Here is a 25,341-nt window from a genome sequence, read left to right on the forward strand (position 1 = left end):
ACAAGAAGCACATTTCTTGGCAGATGCAATGGGTGATATCGTGTTGAATCTCTCCTCTTCCCAACTAACCTTCCTGAAAAGTTTGTACTCATCCAGATCTGGATGCTGAATTTCTTAGTGTCCAGTTCCAGCTGTGATTAGATACCACCACCTCTGGAGTGTGCTTTGAGATCAGGGAAAGAAATGTCCTGTCGAAGTCACATTCATATTTTTCTTCTAGAGATATTTAATTAGAAGTGGTGTGCACGCTCAGTGCTCGGCTGAGAGCTGGTTCTGTGCCAGTGGCTGAGCTGCACAACATGCTGTCAGGTTCCTCTCAGTATGTGCTTGCACAAAGGTTCCTCTTTAATAGCAATTTGTACTTGGTGTTAAGCTCCTGCTGTGGAAAGTGCAGAACCTTTCAATTATAGTGATGCAGAGCCAACAGGTTTAATTAGGAAAATAAGATTTACCTATATGATATATTGTAACAGAACTGTAAAAGGAGACATACAGAAATGCACAAACAAAATAATTTCCTATAGAACGTTACCCTGTGATCCAATTTAGTGCAACCTGTTTCTTCATCCTCTCTCTTCTCTGCCTCACTTTGAGTCTGCCAATCCTGTCTTGCCCAAATTAGTTCACCTGAAATAATTGTCCTCTATTCTGCCTTTGTCATGCACCTTCTTAGGTCTGCATCTCTGCAGCTCCCAGCCTCACTTTTGAGTTCTGTATGGCCATGGACTGTGCCCTCCATCCTCCTTGGCAGGCCTCTGTTGCTCATATGTGATGCCCATGTTCTTGTGCTCCCCATTCCTTCTGGTACTTTCATTACATTGCCACCATGAAAATATTTGCTAAATAGACTTGCAGCTTTCTTTGCTTTTCAGGACTTGATTCCTCTGCTTTGCTGCCCCCATGGGCTGCCTCAGAATTACTGGATGAAATATAGTTTGGAAACTGAGAAACCTGAGAGCTGTTAGGTTTGAATGTTGCCCAGACAAGCTAAAATACATTGAACCTGTTTGGTTGAGAACCCACCCTCATTGCAGCTCCATCCATGAATTGTCCAGGCTTCCCCAAGGAAGGATCACCTATGGCACTTGGCTGTGAAGCACTTCATGTCTTTATATGCCTGTGTAAACAGATTTGGGTTAAGGAAATAAGCAGCGTGCAAGGCTTTCCACCACCACCCTGCAGGCCTGGGGTAGCCTGCCCTCTGAGGGAGGGTGGCCACATGGTGAAATCCCTTTTGGCCCACGTGAGCAGTGGGGAAACTGACTGGTGGGTTTGTGCTGGAGTGAGCAGAGAACTGCCTACAAGGTCCTGCCTGCTGGGAGCATGGGCACAGTGATGCATAACTTTCTGTAACGGAGTCCAGCCTCCTCCCAGTGCACTGCTTTTAGGAGATGGTTTCATTATCTATAAAGCTTTTTGTTGCATCATTTCCCGTTAGTCAGGCCATGATCTGTGCCCAGTGCTGCTGCAGCAGTTACGATAAAGGCCTTTGCTGTTGGCTTTTGGGGGGAAATCCAAGACTGACAGAGGACTTTTTTAGCTAAGACAAGCAAGATTCATTTGTTAATTAACATTTGTGGCACCTTGAAAACAGAAAATGCTGCATGTGTACTTAGGTATTTTTCTAGAGTCAAGGTGGCTTACATTTAAACTTTTTGAAGCCCTAATGACTTGGTGTGTCAATTCCTGACCAACTCTATCTATAAAAATAAAAATAAACCAGAAAGATATTGAGCCCTGTCACCTAAGAAATCTTCTCTTCTCCCATGTGTGGGATATTCCCTTTTGTACTTGCAGAGCACCTGCAGAGTCAGTGATTATAAACTACTTACTCATGAATACATAAAAAATCTATTTAATTAAAATGTTAAAATATGTGGAATGTTTCAAGGATGCTGCTTTGTAGCTTTCTGCAGATTGGGCACATCAGTAATTTATGCACTGTCTGGCTTTGCAAGGTGTTCTGGGCTATTGTCCTCAGGACTATGGCAACCTACCCCAGGGAGACAGGACACTTTTCAAAGGGAACACACAAGTGACAAATGCTGTCTCATGAACATTTCAAGCAGTGCACACAGAGATACACACGGACAAGCAATTCTCAAAGAAAGATGCATTGCTATTACTGTGGAGCTTGGGAGTAAATTTAGCTTTCTGCCGAACTGGTACCTCCATTTCTCTAGTCATCATTTGCAGAGGCAACTTTCATGGAATCCATAAAATCAGTTTATTTCTGTCTTTTCCTTTGAAGAAAGTCAGTGTCACCCAGACCTCACAGAGCTCTCAGCTGGCTGCACGTGTTGGCTGCCCTGTTTGACCCCCTCTGAGCTAAATGTGTTTGTTTGCATTTAATCTCCTTTGAAAGGAGAGAGAGTCCACAATGTATCTTCTCTCTGTGCAAAGATCCTTCCGTGGGTCCATCCCGCAGCCCTCATAGATGGTATTCGGGGCATTTCAGAATAAATTAAAGACACCAGCTATTCCTCTGTGTAATATCTCTTGAAGAAAAAAATAAAAGGAGGTTGCAAGAGTACGGATAAAATTCAGGGTGCATCCTAGCTTTTAATGAATCTCTAAATATCAAAAGTAAATCTGCTATTGTGGGTGATGTAGTCAACGGAGAGGAACTCAAAGGCTTACTGAACTCTCTTTGAAGGTTTGAATAAAGAGGGATTTCTTTTGGTGCTTCTGGTCAATGGACACGTTAAGTTACATGCAGTCAATGAATTAATAAGTCAAATGCAGTCAAATGTCCCTGGGCTTCCCGAGGACAGCTGGGAAGCCCAGGGAGAGGGAAGATGAGTGACAAGCTTGTATTTTGGCAGGGAGGTGACTGCAAGCCTGAACTCATTTCAGCATAAAGAGACAAGTGAAATAAGGCAGTATGGGTTTCTGCAGGACCCACTTATCTTTTATCTGTAGATTTTAATTTCTATTTGTAAAAGAATAGTTGGATGTTATGCAACATTTTTTCTAATTCTCCAGCTGCGGAAAACAAACCACATCTGGCACATAAAATAACAATGAAATTATCTGAAAGATGTACTGTTCTTAAAAGCAGCTACAAGTATGTGTTCAAATAACTTGCTGGAAAAGAACAGGTCCAATTTGTCAGATGATAATACATAAGCTTAGAAGGAGGGAAAAGTAAAGCCAAGAGAAATATTGCACTTCAGAGAGTTCAAATAAAGAGGTTCCTTTCCACCAGTCTTCTGTGGGCTTGCAAGGCATAAATTACACAAACAGCATTAAAAAACAGGAATGCAAAAATCAAAGAGCAAAATTAAAAGCTCTGTTCATGTTCCAACCGTGTAACAAGTGTGCAGCAGATGTCAGAGGCCTATGGTTAAGAAATCCTCTGGTCTGGATGCACAATCTCCAGCATGTCCTGCTGGCACGCATCTGAGGGTAGGCTGTAACAAACGTGCTGTCAGCTGTGTAAAATACACAGTCTGTGAGAAGAGGAAATAGAGCAAATCTGGCAACAATGCTTTCACTTGTATTTCTCTAAAAAAGCTGTTATTTCACAGTGATTCTGAACGAGGAGCCACCAGTGGCCTGAGAACTGTCGCACTCCATCTCAGGGAAGACCCACCTCCTTTGCCGGTTCCTCTCTCTCACTGGGGCTGAGGTTTCCCATGAAGCACAAGCTGTGCCTTAAAACAGAGCAGTTCACCTTAACTGCAGCTGACATTTGGGTTCCAAGGATATAACCCGCTTTCATGGTCCATTATACCCTATCTGGGTGAAAAGACCTGCGCTGCCAAAAGCAGAAAGGAGTAATAAAAATAAAAATAGCATATTGAAATAGTTTAGCTGAGGGAAATTGTCAAAAGACTATGGATTTATTTCTTTGGGTTTAGGTTTAAAGTGATTTCTAAAGCTGCATTTTGATAATATTCTTAAAATATGTCAGACTTCACACGTTAAGTGGTAGAAAAATACCCTGCCTCCTACACTCACAGCAATGGGAGAAGCATGTTATGATGACTATATAAAGCCCTTCCTGCAATTGAGTTGTTCTTAAGTTAAATATTTTTATATAGCAAACAATAATAAAACATCAGTCAATACCACACACAGATCCCAGATGAATGCAAGACTGAATGCACATTAAAGGCTTTGCTGACAGCCCCAACAAGAGGGTTTTTCATGCAGGTTTGCAGGCTTAACATCGTTTAAACAAACTCCCCTTTTACATCACCTCCCCAATTGCAATGGACCTTACTGTGGGAGTAAATTACACGCCCGCTTAATCTGAGAGGGTTTAGATTAAATGTGAAGTGTCATCCTGGGGGTGGAGGGGGTGGGCTGGCTGGGGAGAGGGAGGTGACAGAAGGAGATGCTGCCTGTGAGCCTGACATGGAATCAAATTAACGAGTTCTGCTCAGTGTACATTTTATTCCTTGGAATAGCTGTGAGTCTGAGCTGAATCCTGTGATGGGAAATGCTGTTTGTCTGCACCTTCTCCTGCCTATTACTGAAAAGGTTAAGAAAAAGTATGTTCCCATTCAAGTTTTCAGTGTGTTTATTAATCAGAAATGTATAACGTTTTTGGAGTTGTACACTGCAAGAGCAAGGCATGGCAAGGCAGGTGTAAAATATACTGTTTCATGTCGGTGGCAGCTGCAGTTTCATTTTTGTGGCAGAGTGATAAATGACAGGAATTCACAATGTTCCCCAACTCCTTTGGAAGATGTATTCTATAGAATGAAAATAGAAGCATTGAATTATTAAAAATCATTCCATTTACATATGAAAATGGTACAGTGTCACGTTAAATACACCATATTAAGAGGTCAATTAGAGACCTATTTTGAGTTAATGGAATTATTCGGTTTTTTATTTTACATTTTAAATGCAATATTTCAAGGTGTAGTGGAGATCGAAGGAATAGAAAAAAGGGTAATCCAGTTGAAGGCAGTTAATGCTTGTGGAATGGCTGAGAGCAATGTCAGCAGGTAAAGGCTGTGATGGGGCAAGGGCTGAGCAGGCAGCACCCTTTTCTTCCCATCTAAACTGACTCTCCTGTGTGTGTGAGCGAAAAATGGTGGGTTTTAAAATAAATTTCCTTTTTCCAAATAAAACATAAAACAAGACAAAACATGCTTAAGCCCTGGCTCCCAACCACAACCCTAATTTCACTAAACCTTACAGCACTTTCTTTAAATGCTATTTGGTTCAGTGGAAATTGAGCATATAAAGAAATCCTGAGTACAGTATTGCAACTGGTCAATACAGCTCTTGCATTAGTCACTGGACAGTTGTTCAGATGCAGATTTGCATTGGAATCAGCTCCAAAGGGAAATAGCTAGAAAGAACTTCTCTACTCTTCAAAGGATTTGCTGCTCCTGTGATGCCCCTGGAATATTAATGCACATGGAAATTGGCCCCCTCTATCTTACAAGAGACAAGATGGCTGCAAAAGGGGAAACCTCTGGACAGAAAAACAACTCAGTGAAAGAGGTATTTGATGTATTTTGGCATCCAAGGACAGTTCTGCCCACAATACTCCAGGACTTTTGCTAACCCTCTCCTTCCACCCTGCCCAAGCACATGTTTATTGGTGGTTGCACTGGGGACCTGGATTCAGATGGAAAATCAACCAGAGAAAGAAAGCAATAGGATGGTTTTCTTACAACTGACATATTCTTGTCCATGTGGCATAAATTGCTGCCAATATATATATATACACACATACATATTTGTGTATATACTCTCCTTTTTCCTGGTCTCTATATAAGGCACAGAGAGTACTTTTCTATTTGGAACACTGTTTATGGTACAGGCACACAGGAAGGCAGTTTTGTCACCAGAGTAACTGTTTAACTAAAGAAATTATAGATAAAGTGCAAAAAAGGGGACAGAAGAGGTCGGTGATAGTTTAGCTCACACTCATCCCTGTGCACATATGCTGCCGCTGCAGTGTCTGCACAGAAGACACTAAATCCCCCCCTCCCAACTGTTCTGCTGTACCAGTGAGGTGTCACAGCTCAATTTCTGTAGCAAAGTGGGCATAAATTCTTCTTGATTCAGCTTGTCTGGTCACAATTGAAGTTTCCAAAATGTTTTGGGGATTTTTTTCCCTGCAGAGCTGGTACCAGACAAAAAAACCCACCAGATCCCAAAGTCTCCAATGCTTGTATAATGATAATTTGAAAAGTATACTTGGTGTAACATTAAGAAGGCTGCATTTCCAGTTGGTTGAACCATGGAACTGGGTAGGACTCTGGGACTAAAGGGTGTCAGTTTTAACACCAGGAGGAAACTTGTCCTCCAGTGCTTTGCCACAGAGCCCACATCACTACCTCCTTCTACTGTTTCAGCCAGGTCCTGCACTGGAAAGATGTCAGCAACCAAGCCAGCTCTCCTGGCTTGGGAATATGAGCCATTCACTTTCCTGTAAGCTGGGCCACAGGACCACTCATTTCCTGGCACTTTCTGACTCTTGATCTTATTCCACAGATTTTTCCTTTACAAACAACAGGGGGAAAGCTGTGGAAAACAGAAAGGAGAAATAGGTCACACTGGAAATTCTGAAACCTCAGCAAATCTCTTGTTTAAAGTGATTAATTCAGTGACCTCTGACCACAAGGCAGACCTTCAATTTGCCAGCAGAGGATAAAAGAGTCAAGATCTGAATGAGTAAAGAGGGGATGAAGGGTGAGTTAATCCAGTAACTGTGAAGGAACACTGGAAATAAAAATACTGAACATGTATGTTTCTTCACTTTAGTTCTTCTGGTGCATGCAGTTTATTTCTGGATATGAAGGAATATCAGGTATATTTAAATTCTTTTTGATCTCTACTGTTTGATCTAGATCCAACCAGCACAGCTGACTGATGCTCTTAATGCTATTAAGAAGAACAGTCTGCATTTATTTATTTCTTTAGAATAAAAACTCAAAGAGTGCTTGCAAAATGGTACAGGGCTAAAAGAAAGTGAGGTACTCCAACAGCTTTTCACAGTTTGATTTTTTTTTTTTGCTGAAGTTTCTTGTCCTAATATATATATATATATATATATATATTTGTAATGGAAAGAGACAAACTGGTCAGTGACATTGAACACTTTCGCCTGAGTTCCCTGCAAAACTCCCCCGCAGAATATAATCTTTCATCTGTAGTTATAAGCCTGTAAGCTGCTTATACCTTATACTATTTTTAGTCTAAATTCACCTTTCATTTGGTTAGTCTCCAGCAATCCAGACCAAATTTGCACTTGGAAGTTCCCTAGTTGTTTCCAGTTAACACCATTAAAAAGCGAGAAAGGAGTCTTGAAATAAATTGTCTCAGGAATGTTCATATTTTTGCTGCTGGACAGTAACCAGATATATGTTTGCAGTATCTGATCTCCTTTGTGTGATAGCTTTAATCATACTGTTTTCTCTCCTGTAGAAAAGAAGGCTTGTGGGAAACTAATTTTGAAAATGCTACTGTCCAGCAGTTTCAATGGCATGAAGACTTCCCCATAACTGCTTATGCCAGTAGCACTTTAAAATAAGAGAAAGAGTCCTTGGAGCAAGATAAAATGCCCAATTGGCATCTCCTGTAGTCCATTATTTAGTTAAGGATCAGTCACTAAAGGTTCACATATTGCTTGAATGATTTTCCATTTTCATGTGCGGTTTAGGTTCCATTTGACACCAAAATATCAGCCTATTACTGACTATTTGGTTTTACTGTAAGAATAAATGAAGAAGTGAAGATGAAATGTATAATAAAAAACTTGTCTTCCCACCATCATAAATGTTTTAAGATTCAGCCAATAATGTATTAGGCTTCATTCCTTTCCTCAAATAGAAAAACATTTCTTACAGGTGTGTTTTAACTCTTGTTTCTTAAGTGTGGGGTTTTTATGGTTCTCAAAAAGGAGTCCTGAGAGAACCATTGACCCTGTTATTGTCTGCACAGCAAAACTGCCATTTGAGTTTTCTTTGATTAAATCATTCTTTTTTTCTGCTTAATTCTTTCTGATGACATAAGAAGACATTAGTAGCAGAGATAAAGCTGTTGAGAGTCCAAGAAATAAAAATGGGAGATTATTTATAGTCAGCTGTCCAGTAAAAGATTAGAAATACGAATCATTAGTTTATAATACTATAGAAGAGGATGAGGTAAAGTTTTGGCTTTTGACAGGTATGGTATGATAAAACCAGAACTGCCTATACTCAGTATCTATTATTATTTACTAAGCATGCCAAAATCCATACTGATTGACAGGAAAATACACAGACAGGAACTTTCTGTAACAAAATAAATTGTAACAAAACTGATGATGTCAAGGAAGGGTCCGTTTTCCTCCCTTCCTTCCCAGACAAGAGCCTTGCAGCTCCTTGGAGGACAGAAGTTCCTCGCCTTGTGCTAATTAAGCCCATTGGTTATTTAGTGTTTGCTCTGCTAGATATGGATCACCAACTACATTTTAATGCTACTGCATTACAGTTGCAGCAAAAAGTCCACTTAAATTCAGAAAAAGATGCCAATATTGGGTGTAATGTATAACATTCTCCAGAAGCAGTAGAGGGAATTACACTGGCAATAGCTGGAAGTTCAAGTAACAGGAAAACATTGACACTATCAATCACAACAGAGCCTCAGCTGCAGTTAAGATTTATGAAGTCAACCTTATAATATAGACCTGTTAATGAAAATCAAAGATTGAAACATTACTAATTTATTGGGGTAGGCTCACAAAGGCTTTAATGAGAGCATTGAACGGCTACTTGGGAATGGCTGTTGCATTATTGCAGGACCCTCAGTAGTTACAGCCCTTGCATGTTGCCACTGCTAGAATTTTAAATGGAATTGCGAAAAGTTTAGGTTTTCCTCAAAAAAAGGATATGGGGTTGCTTATCTTCCAATATTAGCTTTGTGGTCTTAAAATAAATAGTAAAAATTACAGATAAGAGGCAGAAAAGGTCCATTAATACCTAAAAACCTATGGTGTTAAGGACAAAATTTAGCATAGAAAAAAACGGGAGAAAAAAATTAATCTAACTATGCAGAAACCTGGCAGGTTGTAGGGGCTTATATTTTTGGAAGTAATGATACTCAGGCCTCTGAAATCCCTTTTGCCTAGTGAGAGACCTGTCCCATCTCAGCCAAGCCTAATTCAGGAAAGGTTTGATTTAATATTCAGATCTCCTTTGCACTCACTGACAACATTACATTTGAAAGAGCAGTAAGAATTGCTGCTTAAAGAATGCCAGAAACCAGAAATATCCCCAGCATAGGAAGATGCATCTTCCCTTTTGCCCCTGTGGCTCACATGCCCTCCCTGGAAAACCAAGACAGAGCAAGTGGCTGTGATTGCTATCAAATGAATAATTTTTTGAAAAAAACTCTCAAAATTTCTGAACAAACTTCTCAGCATAACCTGATACTCTTAAGAAACTGTGGTTTTCATTTGAAACACTATTTTCCTAGTGTCAGTGTCTGGTAAATAAAGAATACACATCTTGGTTTTGAGTGTCTAATCGTAAATAATGACAAATAAATATGTCTGTCAGAATTCAATACATATATTAAACTGAGTATATGTGCACACAAGCCCATAATTTCTCAAAATAAGACTCATAGTAATCCATGTCTATCCAATTTTGCATTCCCTCCAAGAGCAAGTAGACATGCATGAGTGGACACACCTCTATAGCTAAGCATATATGTACATGCCTATGAGTAAGGACATCAAAAGTGGAACTGAAGACATAAAATCAAGCAAAATATGAGTGCTGTGATCCAGCACTGTTGGTAGCTGCATTAAGGTGAAACACTGCTGAAAAGTACTGCAAAAGAGCTGGATGTCCTCCATTAATTTTGGATAATTCCAGTTTGTGAAAGATGAAGTCTTCTGTTTGTTCAGGGCAAGGAGGTTTTTTATCCTTGGTGGTTCTTCTCCCATCCGATGGCTGTGTTAGCCTTCAGGCCGCTGACTCTGCCACAAACAGCCTTCAGCAGCTAGGGTGGCCTGCTGGTCAGAACTCTTCCCCTGCTTTGGTGGGTTAAATGCACTGGGTTCAGGTTTACACAGCTCAGCAGGAGTCAGTCCTTCTGATCCTGAGGCCTGGTGTGCCTGTCAGCATCTTTATTTTGCTGGATTTCCCCCCAGTTAGACATAGCAATCCTGGTCCTGCTCCCGCTGACAGGCAAGGTGCTGGAAAGCAACTGGACTTTCCTCAAGCAAATGTGACCCCCATGCCTTCTTGTGTTTAACAGTTTCAACAAATTTTGCCTCTGCTCTTGGCCCAGGGCAGGCTTTGTCCTGTCCCTGTCACCCAAACCCACCACCAGAAGGAAAAAGCACCACTAGCAGCCCACCAGTGACCAGCTTACTGTGCCCAGCTGGGGAGAGCACTCCCACTGACACAGAGCCCATGGCTCGCCAGGAACATATTGAACAGACAAGAGTTGCTCTCAAACCTCAGGTCTCCTTATTCCTTCGGCCTCATGCTGAGCAGCACACAGCTTTGGGTTTCCCAACAGCCCTGCTGCTCCCCAGTGTGCAGGGGCTCAAGCTCATGTTACAGCCCTGACATGGAGGAGTGCTGCCTCGGGGAGCTGTGATGCTTGGAGAAAGTGCTAAAATGTAATGATTTTCAAGGTTATATTCCATGCCAATAGCACTAAACTATAATCTGAAGCAGGAGGAATGCTTGTCCTCCTCCTGCAGATCAGGTTGATCAGGAGATATCTCAGGCCACAGGGCCTGTTCCACTATCAGTGGTTTATCACTTGTCCTTGCTTGCGATAGTATCAGTAATGTTTGTCATTGCATGGGTGCTTCATCCCCTTTCTTACCTTAACGAAGGAACAGAAGTCAGTGGAGGCCATAGAACCCAAGTGTCCTTTTTCTTCCTTAAAAGCTGTCTCTGCTCTGACACCTCTAGGAAGCTCGTGAGCTGTGAATACCACTGCCCATCATGCCGATCACTTTTCCCTGGCCATTCCCCACACTAGCTGTTCAAATCCTGGCCAGCACACACCTTGGCACCTCAGGTACCTCAGCCACTGCCAAGGACCGAGGACCAGCCTACAGGAAGGGGTGGTGATGGAGGGAGGGTATCACGCCCCCCCAAGCCTTGTGCTTGGAAGATTGTTTTTAAAGGAAACTCCTCTGGTTTAAGGTGAGGACTGAACTCTTTCATCGTTCCTCCTACATCATTATGGGCACAGTAATCTCATGCCAGCAGACTAAACCCCATTATGCTTGGCACCTTGCACATAGAGATTTGTTCCTTGTGCCCCCAATCCCATCTCAGATTTGACAGATTTCTTCATGACTGCTTTCCTATCTTGAAAAGAGCTATGATCAACCCTACAGTGTTTTTTGGATGTTGGCTTTAACTTTATGTGAAATGTGATACTGACCTTGTAAGTAGATGCACCTCAGTTAATGACTCCTTGGAAAGCTGGTGCAATGTGGAGTTGTCAGTGCTGTTATGTGCATTTAACAGCTACAAAGGTCAAAGCTACAAGGGACAGGTTCACGTGAAGGACATGGAGAAAAATGTAAATGGGATTAAACTTCAGGGATTCCTTCTTTACCAGCCTTATTATTAATTGTTGGACCAAGCCCCTCACTCCAATATGGCTTTTCTGTGTTTCATAAACACTCAAATTTTCCAACTGATCAGCCAATTATTTGTCCTCTAAGAGTTGTGTACAAATCAAGGCAGCATGACTTGGGGATTGAGGTGGATTGATTTCTCCATGTCAGCCATATTTACAAAAATGACTTCAGTTTCAAGGCACACACCTAGTAACAGCAAAGTCAAAGGGTGGTCATGGCTAGGAAAAAAGGGTTTGACATTTCAGTTCCGTAACTTCTTCTATTTTAGTTATATTATAGCTTAGTTTGTTTTTTCAAATTCCCTTTATGTTACTATAAAAAGGAATTCAAGCTGAAATAGTTACCATCTGTCTGCAAGAGGGCAGGAATACACAGTTACAAAAGAATGTCTAAAGTGTGGAGCAAAATACAGTCCTGCTAATGGTAAAATTTCTGTCATTAACATTAAAGATTAAAGGCTATAATATACAGGAAAATATATTGCATGGCTTATCACATTTTTAATGAAGGGTTCAGTGTTATGGCAGTCAAGCACTGAGAAGAAAAATGCACCTCTTGGATTTTATTTGCTCTCTTGGGACACTATCCTATCATGATTGTAGCCTGTAGGATCAGCCAAATGAACACCAGGCAGTAAGTCAGCAGCCCCCAAAGGTTACCAGAGCTTCTTCCTAATGTTACAGCAATGATTTAAAAAATTAGCTCACATTAACCTTTCACCTTTCAGTGGATGGTTCAAATCTAGTATGGGTTGGTAGTGATTGAGAATGGTTCCTCTAAGTTTAATGTTTTTTTTCCTGTGGTTTATGCAATGCGAGCGGGTGGTCTCATGCTGTGTCCCAGGGGAGGTGTGTCTGCGGCATGAAAACCCCCCAGTAACTTGCCTCAATTGGTGCTAATTGGAAACCTCCCTGGTAATTTCAGCAGGGACCCCTGCATGGGCATATGCACTGAACAAGCTGCTACAGACCACATCTGTAGCAAAGGCTGCTCATAGACACTCTGGCTTCCCAGCAAGGTTTTGAAGTTCTGAATTTTTAATTAAAGCAGCTTTGCCTATCTTTGGTACTGAGTCTTCCCAGGGACCTGCTCTAGCTTTAGCACCTTCCCTCTCTCTTCCCCACATTCCCCAAGTCCTCCTGAGAGTGCCCCCTAACTTCTCATTTTCCCCTTCACAGGTCAGACCAGACCCACATGTGTGGGTCGTACTGGACAAAGTCTGGGGAAAAGGTCTGGCCCTGTGAGATCAGGGTCTGCTCTCTTCAGCTAATGTAATTTAGGGTGGAGGTGACTTTTACCTTATAGTCAAAGGAAACAAATGTGGCTGCAGCAACCCATCGCCCCCCTGCCTTTGTGTACTTCATCCACCTCCTGACTGTGCCCCTTGCCCACTCCCCCACATCAAGACTTACTTAAGTGTATACCTGAGGTGAGAATTGCAAACAAGAATTTGCCATAAGCTAATAGGCACAGTGTCGTGGTTTAGGAATGATATTCCCCAATTTAGTTCTCCCACTAAAAAGACCGGGAGACACTCTCCTCCCCTCCTCCAATGGGAGGCACAAAAGGCAGAGATCATGGTTTGAGAAATAGCTGGAAACAGCAGTGAGATAATAAAACAAACAGCAACAGCAACAATAGAAATAACAAGAGTCTACGAAAGAGAGAGTGATAAACATGCAAAAATGCTCACTGGGGACCCTGGGAATTTAACAATGGTGGATGCCACACATTTTTATGATGGAAGCCATGCCCTTTTTCTTAGAAGCCAGAGAGAGAGCCTTTGACTTGCCCCTGGCAATGATGTGAGGTGGTATCAAATAACATTAAGGTCCTGGCTGAAACGGGGACATACATTATGGCCCAAGCGCATGGAGGTCTGGCCCAATGATGCACACTCAGAAACACAAGGTCCAACACACTGCCGAAGGTTCACCACGATGACTAAGACAACATTAGCACAACCCCAGGATGTCCAGGTTCTGTGTGTGCCTTCAAATCTTGTATCGATGGCAAACATTTGTCACATGAACAAACATAACCCTTTGCAAATCCTGCTTGTTTTCTGTGGCAAATCCTTTACCCAGTCTAATAAATTATTCCCCTTTCTCTTCTGTGGTATTTTTCAGCCAGAAAAAATTATCAGGCTCTGGCCATGTGTATTTCTTGGGTGAGAGAGAAAGCAATCTGCACTCATGTTTTTTTCTTTCTTGGGTAAATAGTTCTTGTTAAACCAACCTAAGTAAGGTGATTTGCAGTATGGATTTTTCCCATCTAAGTTATTAGAATAAGTTCAGTCAGCACATTCAACCCTTGTCTCTAGTGGTACATAAATTTAATGCAACACTCAACTCTCCCTCAGTATTTTTGGTGTATACTTCAGTTTTTCTTGGCACGGAGAGAAGTGGCAGGTGGAGTGATCAGAGACCTTTTTCTGTCGAAGTGAGATTAGGGGTTTTTTTAGGTTCCTTTGTTCTGTAAAAGCCCTGGTCTAATTCACTACAAGCTATCTAGGACTGAGAATGCCATTTCTTTATTAATTTATGTGTTTGGTTTAAAGCTGTGCACTGATCTCAGTGGAGTTTCTCTATTTTTAGTATCCTGCTAAGGATTTTTAACCAAGGGATTTTATGCACAAGAAGGGCAGATTTTGCTGGGATTTCCTTATTTTTGCATTACACTATCAAAGGCAAACAGTTTCCTCTTTCTTTGCCCTAATAACTTACCTCAGCAAGAGAAAGTGGGACACCCAGGCTAGCTCTAGGCAATGGAAACCCAGTGCTCAGGACAGCACTGATTGACTTGAGCCCAGCTGAGCCGGGTATGTAAAAGTTAAAATCCCCAGAGTGTGTGAGCAAGTGTGCTTGGGAAGGAGAAATAGGAGAAGGAGAAAGAGGATTTGCAATAAGCTGTCTTCTCCAGGAATATTCTAAATAGAGTTCACCTGGCAAAGAAAATCGGAGAACTCATGCAGCTTTCTTGGCAGGTGCAGAGGCGACCTGTGACATGATTTAATGGTATTTTAAAAGGCAAGCACTAGAAACAAATAGGAGTGCGCTGGGATGAATTAGATGGATTAAGATTCAATGCGATAACCTAACAACCTCAGGAATAACTAATGACCTACCCTAACAGAAATGTCTGCTGGGTAGGGAACAAGGCAAAGCTGTTCACTTTAATGATTTTGCTGGCACTGAAGCCTCTCATTTGGGACATTCAGCAAGAACAGCTTATAAAAAGTATTGGCTGAAGTCTTCAATTTGTGCAAATTGTCCTGGTGCCTTTGGCATTGGATATGTGACCCTATGCCCTGTTGGAGCATCTGCCTCATTCTGGTAACAGGAGAGAAATCAATGCAGGCCTAAATGTGAATGATATATTGATGGTTGCTGAGATACTCTTGTCTGTAGAAATGCTTTCGTAATACCAGGAACAGGGCAGCTAGAATTTAATACCCAGAGGTTCTAGGGACTTCCCCTCTGTGTGAGGAAGCGACAGAAAAAGTTAAAACATCTGAAAGGGTGACGGGGGTACAGGCACTGGGTACACCCAGCAAGACTCCCTTCCACAGTAAAAGTGATGCTTTGTTCCTGTAACATTTGAAATCAGAAATGAGTGACAGGGTATCCAAGAACTGTCCTTAGAATTAGTATTTTACCTTAACTTCCTTTCAGTCTGATAAGTATTCACTGCATCAGTTGAAAACGAAAATTATGATATTGGCTGAACAAACTAAAAAATCCCCTATCATATCAATTAAGAGATTGCACAGTACATTAGAATTAATTTATTTAATTGAAGTCCCTATTTCTTAGCAGTGCCAGACTGATTTAGTGCCTTGAAGGACACAGACACTCTGCAGAAATGAAGAGAATGTGCTGGTCGAAGGAATGGAATTCCCTTTTCTTCAATCATTTGCGAGATGAGAACACTGGGACAAGTGTCCATAAATCTCAGCTTGGCCACTTGACTTGTCAGCAAATGAGAGCTGCAGAGAGTCCACCTGAAGGTAGCAGGCTGTTCACTATGTGGTGTGCTTGTCTCAGATATGAGGGGCTGTGGGTGCTTTCTGTCAAGGGACCTCTGGGGAAAACATGGTGATCTCCTGCACATTCACACTGTGTGGTGCATATCACAATAGCACGATGACATGGCCTAATTCTCAGCTTTCCATGGGATTAGAGCAGCACTCAGGCTCTAAGAAGCAGTAGACAGCATCACTCCCAAAGGACCACGCATGTATTTCAAATTCAGGTGGGATGGGATGACATGAGTTCCTCTCATGTTCTGGTCATGCATATACTCTGTACCAGCATCAGCTCATACTCCCTTGCACAGCTCTTTCCTTCTTTTTGCAAAAAATGTTACTGAGCAACAAAGAACTGTGACACCAAGCCCTAGATGATGGAACAGCATGTTCATTAGCAGGCGTGGATGTGTGGCCAGAGAACTGCAAACTGTTACTGTGTACAGCACACACAATATAGTACAATTGAAAGTTCAGTTCACAATGGCTATGTGAAAATGCTTCCCTTGATCAATCTGAGCTCGTGATTTCATCTGTGGCACCTCTGGGGCAGTGCCCTGGGTGTGGAAGATGTCTCTGTCCTGCCAGGAAGCCCTGGGTGACACTGTGCTCCAACAGCTGTTATTAGCTCCTTTAATGACTAACAGGTATGTTAGAAAGCATCCAAATTGTAATCAGACTGAAATAGAGTTGCAACGATATCTGATCTAGGAATTTAGTCCAAAGCTTTCCTTTTCCATGATGGTTTTCATTTCCTGTAATTTAGAGCTGGAAGCTTTTATGGAATATCACATGGTTTAAGTTTACACAGGAAATCAGCTGCAGTTGAGGGAAGATACTGACTTAGGGGTTTTAAGGTTTGGTTTGGGTTTTTTGTTTTGTTGTTTTTTTTTTTGTTGTTTTTTTTTTTTAAGAAACAAAGATTGCTTCAGATGAAAACATTGCAGACTTCTACCTCTGCTGTTTGAAGCCTGCCTTCTGCAAAGTGATATATGATTATATAGGAACAAGCAGTTTATTTCTGTTACATGGTAATCACTTAATGTGAATGAAGCAATAAATGCCTTTTCTTTTTAGAGTGAAGAGATAAACCAAATGCAGGACAAGATGTGGAGGAGGGTGAGGGAAAGGGATGCTAGGCAGCTGCAGCAAGAAAAGCCTCTGAAGCAGGAAGTATCAAATAGAATGTGCCTGAAAAGCCTGAGATGACCAAAACAGATTAAAGTGGAAAAAGGTGGTTGTGTTCTGTGAGTCACAGCCTGCCAGTTTAATCACTCTCTGTGTGACTCCTGGGGAGGGCATAATGCTGCACCACTCAGACCATGCCACAAAAGCCTTGTCCATTCGCAGGGGTGAAAAGCTGGTTCTCCCAACGGTGCCAGACCCATTTCTCTTTTGGATTGAGGGGTAAGTGCTGAATTTTCAGTCTTGGAAGGGGAAAAGCCCTTTTGAACTGCATTGCCATTGGTAGCACTTCTTCTCAACCAACTACTCCTCTGAAAGTGCCAGCAGAGCAGCTCAGTATGCTTTGGCTAGAAGGCCAGGACAGGGTGGGCTGACATCCCTCAGGAGGAGGCTGTGAAATGCCAGTTGGGAGATATCACAGAGCAAGAAAAGCAGCAGGAAGGGGGGTGGAAGCCAGCAAAGTGCAATAAAAATTCATCTCTTCCATGCAGCCCTGTCCACTCCATGGGTCTCTTTGGTGCCAGAGCAGAGGGAGATGGTAAACTGTGAGAAGAAAGAGATGGACCGTGTAAGTCGATAGTGACTAATGAACCATGTTGGAAACACTGTCACAGGGAAAGGACTGGATTTGCAGGATGGTGAGAGCAGAGGAGTGCTGGCTGCTTGCTTTTTGCACACAGAGGTACATTATGATTTTAAATGAATCCAGAACAGCTGAGGCATTTGTGGACTAAAAGCCAACATAACCATGACCATCTTAATCATCCCGTTGTAAAACGAGCAGCCATATGCGTGAAATCAGCCCATACATTTTATGGAATATCTGTTGTATGCTGGACGAGTACTTGGACTGAGGTTTATTTTCTCAGGACTTCAACTCCTGAAATATATACCACGTAACCTTTCTCCTCATAAAAGCAGAATTTAGAGAGGGGAGGGGGAATTCTCCCAAGCTTTGCGCTGCGTGGCATTTTCTATCACATGTCACTACACTTGACAAAATCTAGTGTTATTGTGGACACTATAAACAAGAATTCCTTTACCATCCTGCATGAACAGCCCTTGTCATGACAGGGAATGGCGTTTAAACAAAGGTGGCGTGGCTTATAATATTTGTTAGCAAGATATCAAAACATTTACGTGCACAGTATTTCTTTGCTATACTTCTCAAAAGGCTGAAGTTAATCAAAAGGAGCCTGTTCCTTGTCTTAAGCAAAATTTTGTCCCAAGATGTTTGCTCCTTAATCCCCAGAAAGCAGTATTGTATTTCCTTACTGGTTGCTTCTCAGCTAATTCAATATTAGAGGCAACGTTATGCTGCATTAGGACTTCTCAGGGCAGGAAAGTTCCTCCTTGCCTATACCTCTCCCAGGGTCTGCTTTGCAACGTTTTGTGCATGTGTTCAACCATCTGTGCCAGAGTAATTCCTCAGGCCTCAGCAGAACTGTTCATGTGCATAGTTTTGCATATACATGGATCTTTGCAGGACCATGGTCTGACTGTATTTTATGTTGCACCATATCCTGTAATATATCACACTGTCCCTGGCTTACATGTCACGAGTTCCTTCAGCTCCTGGAGCAAACTGTTGCAAGCACAATGGTTCACGATGGCCAGAGAGCATTTGTGCTCATGGTTTCATTTTGGACTTTTCCACTTGTTCCACTTGAATCTTGTTCTATTCTGGTTCTTCAGTATTTCTGAAGGCTTCTGGCTCATTTTGCTCACTTTTCTCCTCTCTGAGATCCACATAAAAACATCAGAGAAAATTATATAGCCTGTCCCACAGTGTCCCAGTTGCTTCATTTGTACTACCTGTCATCATCAAGACAGCCCCAGATGGAGGTGAGGATGGTATGGGGTGGGGTTGTAGTGAGGTGGGGTCATTCTCTTCTCCTAGGTAACAAGTGACAGGATTTGAAGAATTGGCCTCATGTTGTCCCAGGGGAGGTTTAGATTAGATATTAGGATTTTTTTTTTTTTTCACAGGAAGTGTTGTAATGCATTGGAAGAAACTGCCCAGGAGAGTGGTGGAGTCATCATCCATGACAGTGTTCAAAAAATGTGTGGATATGGCACTTCAGGACATGGTTCAATATTGAACACGATGGTGGGACCAGGTTGATGGTTGGACTTGACGATCTTAAAGGTCTTTTCCAGCCTTAACAATTCTATGATCCAATGTGTCAGATGTGGTCAGAAGAGAGAAAGAAGGAAAATTAGTCTTTATGAACCATCTTCTTTATGGATTTAGGGTTAAAAGCCAGAAGACTCCCCAGTTCTCCAATTTTTCTAGTTGTCTTCTGGAACACACAGAAATCTCTGCTTCCAGCTGTATTGGGCCATAGGCTATTTTCCCATGGCTGTAAAGGATAAATTAGGGTAGGCTGGGGTTTTCTGGCCTGCTGAGTGGTGTAAAAGCGTGCCCAGCCCAGAGCTGGGAGAGGCAGGATTCTCTCACTGTGTGAGGGAAGGTCAGCCCAACAAGCATGGTCCTGAGAGAGGAACAAAAGGCAACAAAAGCAGCCTACACCATCCCATGAATTATACTGGAAGGGAAAGGTGGCCAGAGGAGAGATCACACTGCCTGAATGGGAGAAGAATATGGGATTCAGCATCAGTTATTTGGAGAAAAGGTTGATTTTGTCAGGAAGATGTAAGCAACTGTCTACATGGGAAAAGGTCTTGGGGAGCAGACTGATTCTGGAGAACAAGTACTGACTTTGGAAATTGGGAGAGGAATGATTTTGAACTTGTGGATGGTGAAGAGAGGCAGCCAGGAGGGCAATGGACCACCCTACCCCTTCCAGAGTAGCAAAAAAATCCTGCTGAAATAAGGATTTGCTTTTGGACAACAAGCAGAAAATTATTTGATCAAGAGAGAGGAGCTAACCCTCTCTTAATGTAACTTAATGCTGGGAGATTTTTGAGAAGATGGTGGGGCCTCCAGAGCATCTGTCCCTGAACTCACATGCTGGATATGGGCTTGCAGCAGCAGCTGCCTGTGGCACTGGGTGTTCCTGCCTTGCAACAGCCCAGTGAAGAGCCAGGGCACAGAGTCTGCTGCCAGGCATGAGCAGTGTGTGCTGGGGAACAGGGCAGGGACCTGGGATGCAGATCAATATTGTTTTGTTGTTGATCTCAATTTCAGTTTTTCTTCATCTGAGGGAGATCTCCTGGATGCTGCAAGTGAGATAGATTTGTAGGGAAGTTTAATCACAACATCTAAAAACATGAATTAGCCCTTACTTTGTTTGTCCCTTCCCCTTCTCTTGGAACCAACCTGAAAGCTGGAACCAGGAGTTCAGACAGGACCCCTGCACTGCCTCTTTTTCCAGGTCCTGTCGAAGTGCCTTATCTTTAAGTAGTCTGCATGCAAACAGTGTCTGTTGGAACATGATGAATTTGTGAGATGTATTTACCATCCTGAACTAGATTTTAAACAAATTGACATTTTAATATGCATTTATTCCTGTCACATTAAAAAAACCTGCTGGTATTATGCCAGAATGTGATATATAATGATGCTGTTTAGCAGCAACTCTGTCATTTGGTGTTGTTGACAGTAAAATAAATTAACATAATAAACATAATTTGCTCAAAAACAGCTAAGTAAAAACAGATGGTTAAAATATTTTGGCAGGACCCGTTAGCCCAGGTTTACGTGTGTGTTTAGACATTAGTTCTGTTTGCAACATATGTTACCTATTTTCTTGATCCCATTTAATATGCAAATACACACCCTCTTCCACAGTTGTATAAACAGGTCCTTTTCAGCCTGAGCGATGGGGAGGGTGGAGGGAATGGGAGTCTCTTCTTGTTTTTTGGTGTCAGGACCAATTTTCAGCTACGTAAATGGGAGAGAAAAGTAGCCATAGTACTGTAAGAAACAAACAGGGCAGAGGGTGGAGCATAACAACATATTTGTGTGCTGAGACAATGGATCTATTACTGGCCCCTGATACCTCCTTGTGTAAGGCACTGGTTTGTTGCTTGTGCTCCTGACGCTGCCCCAATGTGCTGCCCCACTGGGCTCTGCAGCCTCCCACTTAATTCTCACTGCATTGGCCTGAGACCCAGCAGGATTAATGCTCACATCTATTCCCATCTTTCTCTTCCTCCTGTTTGTGAGGGCTAATATGAAAAAAAAGAAAAAAGTGAAAAAAGAAGAGGGAGAAAGTAAGCTGCTCCTACAAAGAGAACCTGACATTGGAATGGGACTAAGTTCATTTTTTTAAGCTATTTCTAAACTGATATAGGAATGTGAATATTATGAAATTCTTGTTAATTTTAGAGGTTACATGTCTGTCAGTAATTTTCAAGGTATAGAGACATGGTTTAGTGGTGGACTTAGAAGTGCTGGATTAACAATTGGACTCAGTTATCTCAGAGGTCTTTTCCAACCTAAATGATTCTATGATTCTATAGAAATGAAAGTAATCTTCATGCTGCAAGAGAAACTAAGGGCCTCATACCTGGGCATAACTTTGTATTTTATATATGTTTTATATAAATTGTATATTTCATATAAATTGTAATTACATGCACATCTTATGTACTTAATTTGCACATAAGATGCACCTTTTAAACCCCAGCTCCAGAACAAAAGAAATATGAGAAAAACATGGGCCGTCAGTACCTCTCAGAGCACAGCTGCTTCTGGAGACCTTTGAGCCAGAAGGCAAAGGTGACCTTTGGTGCCCTTCTGAGACAGCCCAGGACATGCTCATACCAGACTGCACCAGCCACACAGGATAAGTTTTGTTAACACATGGACTAGAGAAAACGATGGTAGGGTGGGGAGTGCCAGTGGTGTGAGCTCTTTCCTTGAAGTCAGTAGTAAGCTGTGCACAGTAAGTGGCCACGGGCTGTCCCTCTACCCAATTTTGTAACACTCTTTCTCACCTCACATTTCCAGAGGGAGAATGGTTGTTCATATCCCCTTTTCCATTCATCCTTCCCAAAATCTTCTGCCCCCCTACTTGGAGATCTTCCCCTACCCATCCCCTCCAAACTCCAGCAAATGTCACTGCCTATCTCTCCCCACACTGGCAGCTCTTCCCTCCTGCCCCATGTCCCTGCCTGTCACAGCACCCAGAGGGCAACACTTGGAAAGGGACTGGGACACCTTTCTGCCTCTGGAGCAGGGGACGAGGGAGAGTGGGAATAATGCCATTACCTCACATATCATCCATGCTGTGCCTTGAAGCAGTGACTTACAGCATCCACATCATGAGTGCCCAGGGCCTCATCTTGCAGAGAGGGCTCTAGATGTCCAGGAAGCATGGGGTTGCTCTCCGGGGAGGTATGTAGTCTGTAATTGCAGAAATATGTGGCACAAGGGAGCATTTCCAGAAGTTCCTCAAAATGTCACTGTCCCTTCCTTGCCTGGCTCTACAACATATCTAATATAAAATATTATTTGTGAAACTTCCTTTTAATTGCTGTTTAATGGCTCCTAATATATTTCAAATAGGCATCTGCAAGTTCGTTTTGACATTTATTAGAAGCCATTAGATACCAATTTAATGGTGATTTTATGACAAATGTCTGACGTAGTTTAAAATGTGATGGTTGATAAATTATAATGTGATGTGCTTTTGAGCATCAGGAAATTAGACTGTTTCTAAATGTGACTGTTTTTGATGTTGTAAATTAAATTTTATTTCTAACTGATTTATTTTTGTGGGTTCTGAAAGTGAAGGGAATCAGAAGTTGAAGAGGTAGAGGGGAAGAAGATTCCGATGAGAGAAAACGTGGTCAGTCAAACCAGTGCAAGTTCTGGTGACCTGATTTGGGTGAAGGAAGATGGTATATGGAATAACTTGCCTTTTAGAAGAGTTGCTTGACCCTTCCTACCGGTGTTCTAGTAAGTACTTTCCTCAGCATTAGTCTGATTATTTGTTTATCACTTTTATTATTATCTCACAGAGCATCATTCATTCTAGACCATCACCTCCTTGTGCCAAAGAAAGGACAAGTGTTTGTCTTGCCCAGACAGTTTACAACACAGGCAGGCCCAGGTCTGAGGGAACAGGGATAGAGAACTAGCATTATAAACAGCAAACACTGGTTTTCAGAAAGCTTTTCCTAGATATCATGACAGAAGAGATTTTATAGACAATTGGTAAATGTTTATAGGAGCCTTGTCACAAGGACAATAGTGTAAATGGGTGAGGAGAAAGTTGTGCAATTGAAAAATGGGTGATAGAGGCTGCCAAGAGATCCCTAAGGTACAGGGTTAAGGCAGATCATGGATGTGGCTACCAAAGAAAATCTCCGTCTCAAGTTGCATGGAAATCCCACATTCAGATTAACATGCACACAAAGCAGTGGAACAGACCCATAAGTATATCTCAGATTTCAAAGTGAGTACAAAACCTGCAGATGTGGGAAGAGATGCTTTCTCACAGATGGCTTCTGGCTTTAAGGAGAAAAGATTGCTAAGACTACTGTGCATGCCCAGATGTAAAACAGGACTTCTTGGAGATGAAGGTACAAGTCAAAGGACGTGGTGTCAGGCAAGGTCACCTGGGCCTCCAGAGGCAATAAAGAATCTGGATGTGGTGGAGGAGAGGATGTCTTTGGAATTTGTGGTGTTTGGGATGAAAGAACTAAAGCAGCCCTCAGCTCCGATACATCTCTGGGCTCTCCTGGCCTCCCCCACCTCCAAATGTAGACTCAGGTGCGACAATCCTGAGCTGCCCTGCTGCTGGAGAGCTGAACTATCTCTTTCTGATGGCCTTGTGCCTGAGGCACTCATCCTGTCCATTGTCTAGTGACTGTCCCCATTGCTACGTTCATTTGATCCTCATGGATCCTCATGGATCCTCATGGATCCTCATGGATCAAATAGGTACAATGAAGACCTGCCTAGAAAAAGTGCCTGGGAACTGATGGATTACGTTTCATGGCCTGTATTTGGGAGGAATGAGGAATGCCCTGAAAAGACACTAATTTTTTTAATTTTTGCTTGCCATGGTCCAAGAGTTCAACAGCGTGGGAGGACTACCAGGCATGCCTGAGCGAGCAAAAATGCTGATGGTGTGACAGCATCTGGTTTGGCATCTGTGTCTGCAGCCACCTGGGGATGCTGGGTATGATCCTGGGTAGCTTCACCTTGTTGATGACCACAGCACATCATCAGCAGTGCCTGTCTTTGTGCCTGCTAGATGAAGGTTGGCTTTTTACAATGTCACCATCACAGCATGGTCTGTCTGACAGCTCTGCACAGAGTACGCCATGGCCTCCACTGGGATGTCAGGTATGGCTTCTTTATATAATTCCTCATGTGTGGCTGAAGGTAGTGGTCACAACACTTTGCAAGGCAGGCAGGAAGAAGAGCAGGGTGTCACATACACTGTTCATGAATCAGTTGTGGCATGGACTGTACGTTGCCTGCTCCTCCACAGGCTCCCTGCTGGCTAGAGGATATAGCTCTGCAGCCAGTTTGGGCAAGGGGGCCTGCCAGGTCCTCCCCTGCACTATGGAGGCAGTCGTCTTCCAAGCCCGGGATGTGAGCCTTGCTCAGATACCTTAGGGCCCAGTGTACTTGCTTTTAGTGATTCTTACATAGGCCTGGAATCAAAAAATAGTGTCCTCAATAAAACCATGCATCTTCCCAACTCTAATATTGAGCTATGTGGCTTTCTAAAAACCAAGATTTTTGTTAAACAAAATGCCCTTTTCTGTAAGTTGTAAGTGTGAACTGAAAGAGCTCCATGATGTATTTATACAGGGTCAAAAGCTCTGTTAATTTAATTCAAATCTTCCCGGACAGTGTTTCCCTAACACACTGAATGGGTCCATTTTCTTGTCTATTTTTCAAGTTTTTGAAGTTTTTTAATTCTTTCTATGAGTAAATGTCATTTTACCATTGCACAGTTAAGGGCCAGGATACTTGATACAGGTCATGTCTGTATAAAGGCTTGAAAAAGGAATACTTTGCATTTCTACCACTGTGGTGCACGTGAGGGTCTTCAGGTTTGATGAAGCTGAGCTTTGCTCTTCTTGCCTAGGGGCTTACATCTGCCAGGACCATTGTATACAGTACTAAGGTGGGACTTCACAGCATTTTCATCATGACACACAGAAATGAAAAGCCAGACAGGAGCCAACAGTGTGCACTTTCAGCCCAGAAAGCCAAACCTAGGTTGTGTCAAAAGAAGCAAGGCCAGTAGGTCAAGGGAAGTGATTCTCCCCCTCTACTCTGCCCTTGTGTACTTGGAGGTACTGGAGTACCTGGAATACTGCATCCAGGTCTGGGATCCTCAACAAAAGAAAAACATGGACTATTTGAGTGGGTCCAGAGGAGGGCCGGGAAGATGAGCAGAGGGCTGGAGAACCTCTCCTTTGAAGACAGGCTGAGAAAGTTGGGGCTGTTCAGCCTGAAGAAGAGAAGTCTTTGGGAAGACCTTATATCAACTTCCAGTACCTAAGAGGGCTTATAAAAAGGAGAGAGAAGGACTTTTTATATGGGCAGATAGTGTCAGGACAAGGGGCAATGGTTTTAAACTGAAAGAGGGCAGGTTTAAATAAAGAGGTTAGGAAGAAATTC

This window comes from Empidonax traillii, unplaced genomic scaffold (genome assembly GCF_003031625.1).
Source record: "Empidonax traillii isolate 1590-97213 ecotype Southwest subspecies unplaced genomic scaffold, ASM303162v1 scaffold280:size897971, whole genome shotgun sequence".
In the NCBI taxonomy this organism is placed as follows: Eukaryota; Metazoa; Chordata; class Aves; order Passeriformes; family Tyrannidae; genus Empidonax; species Empidonax traillii.